A 6113-nucleotide genomic window follows, 5' to 3' on the forward strand; every position below is an offset into this window, starting at 1 on the left:
GACAACATCTAAATTACACCTAAAGTTCTATCTCAATGTATGGCCTTTCTCTTGCATTTCAAAGATGATGGAACAAAAAAAAATAGAAAATGCATGTTTCTTTGTTTGTATTATCTTTTACCAGATCTAAAGTGTCATATTCTCCTACGTTAGTTTCACATTTCTACAAACTTCAAAGTGTTTCCTTTCAAATGGTATCAACAATATGCATATCCTTGCCTCAGGTCCTGAGCTACAGGCAGTTAGATTTAAGAATGTCATTTTAGGCGAAAATTGAAAAAGGGGTCTAATGCTGAAGAGGTCATTTGGGCAACATTTGATAAATGTTTTAAAGCTACTCAAGATAAGCCCATCACATAAGTTTAGGCTATGGCCTAGGCCTAATACATGTAAACCTAGGCCTAAATGTATGTTAAATATAAAGGCTAAATAAACAGTATGTTAATAACAGGAGTAGTTCTCTCTCTGTGGGTTTAACCTGAAGAAGTCCTGGGAAATGGTTAATGACCTGGAGAATAAACTCTCCTCCTCACAGCTGCCCACGTCCCTTAATGTTGATGATGTGGTTGTTACTGACAAGAAGCACATGGCTGAGCTCTTTAATCACCACTTCAATAAGTCAGGATTCCTATTTGACTCAGCTATGCCTCCTTGCCCATGGTTTAGACCCTTTCTTCTTTAAGGTTGCTGCCCCTATCATTGCCATTGCCAATCTTCGACCTTTTAAACCTGTCTCTCCTTTCTGGGGCGGTTCCCATTGCTTGGAAGGCAGCCACGGTTTGTCCTTTATTTAAAGGGGGAGATTAAGTTGATCCTAACTGTTATAGGCCTATTTCTATTTTGCCTTGTTTATCAAAAGTGATGGAAAAACGTGTCAATAATCAACTGACTGGCTTTCTTGATGTCTATATTCTTCTCTGTGGTATGCAATCTGGTTTCCGCTCAGGGTATGAATGTGTCACTGCAACCTTAAAGGTCCTCAATGACGTCACCATTGCACTTCATTCAAAGCAATGTTGTGCTGCTTTTTTTATTGACTTGGTCAAAGCTTTTGATACGGTAGACCATTCTATTCTTGTGGGCCGGCTAAGAAGTATTGGTGTCGTCTATGTCCTGGTTTGCTAACTACCTCTCTCAAAGAGTGCAGTGTATAAAGTCAGAATATCTGCTGTCTCAGCCACTGCCTGTCACCAAGGGAGTACCCCAAGGCTCGATCCTAGGCCCCATGCTCTTCTCAATTTACATCAACAATATAGCTCAAGCAGTAGGAAGTTCTCTCATTAATTTATATGCAGATGATACAGTCTTATACTCAGCTGGCCCCTCCCCGGATTTTGTGTTAAACGCTCTACAACAAAGCTTTCTTAGTGTCCAACAAGCTTTCTCTACCCTTAACCTTGTTCTGAACACCTCCAAAACAAAGGTCATGTGGTTTGGTAAGAAGAATGCCACTCTCCCCACAGGTGTGATAACTACCTCTGAGGGTTTAGAGCTTAAGGTAGTCACCTCATACAAGTACTTGGGAGTATGGCTAGACGGTGCACTGTCCTTCTCTCAGGACATATCTCTCAGCACATATAAAATCTAGACTTGGTTTCCTTTATCGTAATCATTCCTCTTTCACCCCAGATGCCAAACTAACCCTGATTCAGATGACCATCATACCCATGCTAGATTACAGAGACATAATTTATAGATCGGCAGGTAAGGGTGCTCTCGAGCGGCTAGATGTTCTTTACCATTCGGCCATCAGATTTGCCACCAAATCTATATAGGACACATCACTGCACTCTATACTCCTCTGTAAACTGGTCATCTCTGTATTCCCGTCGCAAGACAAACTGGTTGATGTTAATTTATAAAACCCTCTTAGGCCTCACTCCCCCTATCTGAGATATCTACTGCAGCCCTCATTCTCCACATACAACACCCTTTCTGTCAGTCACATTCTGTTGAAGGTCCCCAAAGTACACACATCCCTGGGTCGCTCATCTTTTTTCCTTTAACGAGTCCGATGATAAAGATATACTGCTCTCCCGGGAACAGGCCCAGATCCCCGTCATTTGTGTGAAGAAAAGACAGAGGAAAAGAGAACGCAGATCAGGCTGCCTTTTGAGAATCCTTAGGCGAGCGAGTAAGCTCCCTCTGCCATCAATTCTACTTGCTAACATGCAATCATTGGAAAATAAAATTGATGACCTATTATTACGATTATCCTACTAACGGGACATTTCACCGAGTCGTGGCAGAACGCCAACATGGATAATATAGAGCTGGAGTGATTTTCAATGCACCGGCAGAACAGGGAAGCTACGTCTTGTAAGACGAGGGGTGGGGGTGTGTCTTTTTGTCAATAACAGCTGGTGCGCGATGTCTAATATTAAAGAAGTCTTGAGGTATTTTTCGCCTGAGGTAGAGTACCTTATGATAATCTGTAGACCACACTATCTACCAAGAGACTTCTCATCTATATTATTCGTAGCCATCCATTTACCACCACAAACCGATGCTGGCACTAAGACCACACTCAACCAACTCTATAATGCCATAACCAAACAAGAAAATGCTCACTCAGAAGCAGCGCTCCTAGTGGCCAGGGACTTTAATGCAGGCAAACTTAAATCTGTTTTACCAAATTTTTACCAGCATGTCACATGTGCAACCAGAGGTGAAAAAAACTCTAGACCACCTTTACTCCATACACAGAGATGCATACAAAGCTCTCACCTGCCCTCCATTTGGCAAATCTGACCACAATGCTATCCTCCTGATTCCTACTTACAAGCAAAAACTAAAGCAGGATGTACCAGTGACTTGCTCAATACGGAAGTGGTCAGATGATGCGGATACTACGCTACAGGACTGTTTTGCTAGCACAGACTGGAATATGTTCCGGGATTCATCCAATGGCATTGAGGAGTATACCACCTCAGTCACTGGCTTCATCAATAAGTGCATTGACGACATCATCCCCACAGTGACTGTACGTACATATCCCAACCAGAAGCCAACAAGGTAACATCCGCATCGAGCTAAAGGCTAGAGCTGCCGCTTTCAAGGAGCTGGACACTAATCCAGACACCTATAAGAAATCCTGCTCTGCCCTCAGATGGACCATCAAACAAGCAAAACGTCAATACAGGAGTAAGATTGAATCCTACTACAGTGGCTCTGATGCTCGTCGGATGTGGCAGGGCTTGAAAACTATTATGGACACAAAGGGAAACCCAGACGCGAGCTGCCCAGATCCACAGTTGACGCAATCTCAATCTCACTCCACACTGCCCTTTCCCACCTGGACAAAAGGAACACCTATGTGAGAATGCTGTTCATTGACAACAGTTTAGTGATCAACACCATAGTGCCCACGAAGCTCATCACTAAGCTAAGGACCCTGGGACTAAACTTCTCCCTCTACAACTGGATCCTGGACTTCCTTAACGGGCCACCCCCGGGTGGTAAGGGTAGGCAACAACACTCCTACCAAGATGATCCTCAACACTGAGTTCCTTCACGGGTGTGTACTTAGTCCCCTCCTGTACTCCCTCTTCACCCATGACTGCGTGGCCGAACATGACTCCAACACCATCATTAAGTTTGCTGACGACACAACAGTGGTAAACCTGATCACTGACAACGATGAGACAGCCTATAGGGAGGAGGTCAGAGAACTGGCAGTGTTGTGCCAGGACAACAACCCCTCCCTCAATGTGAGTAAGACAAACGAGCTGATCGTGGACTACAGGAAAAGGCGGGCCGAACAGGCCCCCATTAACATCAATAGGGCTGTAGTGGAGCCCACAGGTGGTTTTATTTGGCCCCACATATTTTCTGAGCAAAAAAAATAACAAAATATTTTTTATTTGTACTTTTTATTGTTGGACATAAAATACTGTAAAAACACCTGGAGATCAACTCCAAATGATTTTTATTTGAGATATCTGTTCCCAAGTATTTCCACGCATAATAGAGAGACACGTGATCGTATACAAGTGTAAGTAAGGTTTGAAATTATTATGTTTTAGTAAAATACATATTATATCTGGTTGGGATTCTTGCAGTCCGTTTGCAGTCAAATGATTTGTAATTGTGTTCCGGCCCCCTGAAAAAATTTGCCCGCTGCTGAATCTAGTTGATGATCCCTGGCCTATAACTGCATCGCCAAAAGTATGTGGACACACTTTCAAATGAGTGGATTTGGCTATTTCAGCTACACCCATTGCTGACGAGTGTATAAAATTGAATCTCCAGAGAAAATTGGCTGTAGAATGGCCCATGCTGAGTGACTTTCCACGTGGCATCATCATAGGATGCCACCTTTCGAACAAGTCAGTTCATCAAATTTCTGCCCTGCTAGAGCTGCCCCGGTCAACTGTAAGTGCTGTTATTGGGAAGTGGAAACGTCTAGGAGCAACAACGGCTCAGTCGCGAAGTGGTAGGCCACACAAGCGCGTAGTGAGTAAAAATCATCTGTCTTCAGTTGCAACACTCCAGACTGCCTTTGGAAGCAACGTCAGCACAAGAACTGTTCGTTGGGAGCTTCATGAAAGAGGTTTCCATGGCCGAGCAACCGCACACATGCCTAAGATCACCATAGACAATGCCAAGCGTCGGCTGGAGGGGTGTAAAGCTTGCCGCCATTAGACTCTTGATCAGTGGTAATGCGTTCGCTGGAGTGATGAATCACGCTTCACCATCTGGCAGTTTGATAGAAGAAACTGGTTTTAGCGGATGCCAGGAGAACGCTACCTGCCCGAATGCATAGTGCCGACTGTAATGTTTGGTGGAGGAGGAATAATGGTCAGGGCTGTTTTTCATGGTTCGGGCTAGGCTCCTTAGTTTCAGTGAATGGAAATCTTAATGCTACATTATACATTGATTTCTATACGATTCTGTGCTTCCAACTTTGTGGCAACAGTTTGCGGAAGGCCCTTTCCTGTTTCAGCATGTCAATGCCCCCATGCCCAAAGCAAGGTCCATACAGAAATAGTTTGACGAGATTGGTGTGGAAGAACCTGACTGGCCTGCACAGAGCCCTGGCATCAACCCAATCAAACAGCTTTGGAATTAATTGGAATGTGAGCCAGGCCTAATCACCCAACATCAGTGCCCGACCTCACTAATGCTCTTGTGGCTGAATGGAAGCAAGTCCCCGCAGCAATGTTTCAGTATCTAGTGGAAAGCCTCCCAGAAGAGTGGAAGCTTTTATAGCAGCAAAGGGGTGACTAACTCCATTTTAATGCCCATGATTTTGGAATGAGATGTTTGACAAGCAGGTCTCCACATACTTTTGGTCATGTAGTGCATTATGCATTTGGCCAGTGGTTCTCAAAACTCTCCTCAGGTACCCCCAGACATTTCACAACATTGTTGTAGCCCTGAACTATCTCATCTGATGTACCTAAAGGGCTTGATGAGTAGTTGAATAAGGTGTGCTAGCGTTGAATATGTCAAAACTTGGAATGCTATGGGATCACCGAGAGGAGGTTTGAGAACTACTGCATTAGGCTTCACCACACTTGGTAAAACTGTCTATCTAGGTTAATGAAAAAAAATAGAACTATATGATTAGAGCACTAAGGTAAACTAAAAACGTTAAATATTGTTCATATGATTTATATGTTGGTATATTTTATTTGTATTAGTTCAAAAAGATGGTTCTGCACAGAGGCCACTTCTATTCAGTCTAAATCAGTGACTGGATTCTGCTTTGTTAAACAACAACTGTAGGCAAGAAACCTCACAAATCACTCTTCAATCTGTTGAATCTTATATAAAATGTCTCATGTGCTTGATTAACCTAATTAATTGTTGCTGGCAATCGACACTCCTAATAGCCTGTTAGTTGTTATGGTGATGTGTAAATGATCATGTAAATATTATTCTAAAGGAAAAATCTAACTCACTGAGTTTTAATTTAGCCTACATAACAAATTGAATTACATTTCTTTCCACATCCCATTAATAACCTCGGCAGCCAGTATGTAGCGCGCTTGAAAAATGATTCCAATCCAGATGGCGCACCTATCCTATCCGTCCTCCAATAAAGCATGGAACCATTCTGAAATCTGTGAAATGTTCCGTTCGTAATCGAGGACAGTCCATGACTACAC

This window comes from Oncorhynchus tshawytscha, linkage group LG02 (assembly GCF_018296145.1).
Source record: "Oncorhynchus tshawytscha isolate Ot180627B linkage group LG02, Otsh_v2.0, whole genome shotgun sequence".
Taxonomy (NCBI): Eukaryota; Metazoa; Chordata; class Actinopteri; order Salmoniformes; family Salmonidae; genus Oncorhynchus; species Oncorhynchus tshawytscha.